We start from the raw sequence: 486 nt of genomic DNA on the forward strand, positions 1-486 counted from the left end.
TCTCTCTCTCTGTCTCTGTCTCTCTGTGTCTCTCCCTCCCTCCCCTCATCCTCATCGTTAATTGCAGTCTCTTATCCTGTCTCTGTGTCTCTCCCTCTGTGTCTCCCTCTGTCTCTCCCTCTGTCTCTCTCTCTCTGTCTCTGTGTCCCTGTCCCTCCGTCCCTCCCTCCCTCCGACCTCCCGTTTAATCTCAGCCCTGATGCTCGGCGTGCAAACCGTAACACCCCGAACAGCTGTAGAAACACACGCCGGCCGGGCGCCCCGTGTCCTCCGTGGCCGCCGCGGCCTGAAGGAAATCCTTTGAAAATGTCATCGCAATTCACGAGGATAATTAACACGCGCCCTCGGGCTTTGATGACGCGGCGTCCACCCCGGCTCAGAGATAATGAGGCCTCACCAGGGGGGATGAATACGCGGCGGGCCCTGGAAGACGCGGGGACCTGGGTGGCTTCATCTAATTTTAATTTGTAACACAAGACAATAGGT

The sequence above is a fragment of the Cebus imitator genome, unplaced genomic scaffold (genome assembly GCF_001604975.1).
Source record: "Cebus imitator isolate Cc_AM_T3 unplaced genomic scaffold, Cebus_imitator-1.0 Scaffold708, whole genome shotgun sequence".
NCBI classification, from domain to species: Eukaryota; Metazoa; Chordata; class Mammalia; order Primates; family Cebidae; genus Cebus; species Cebus imitator.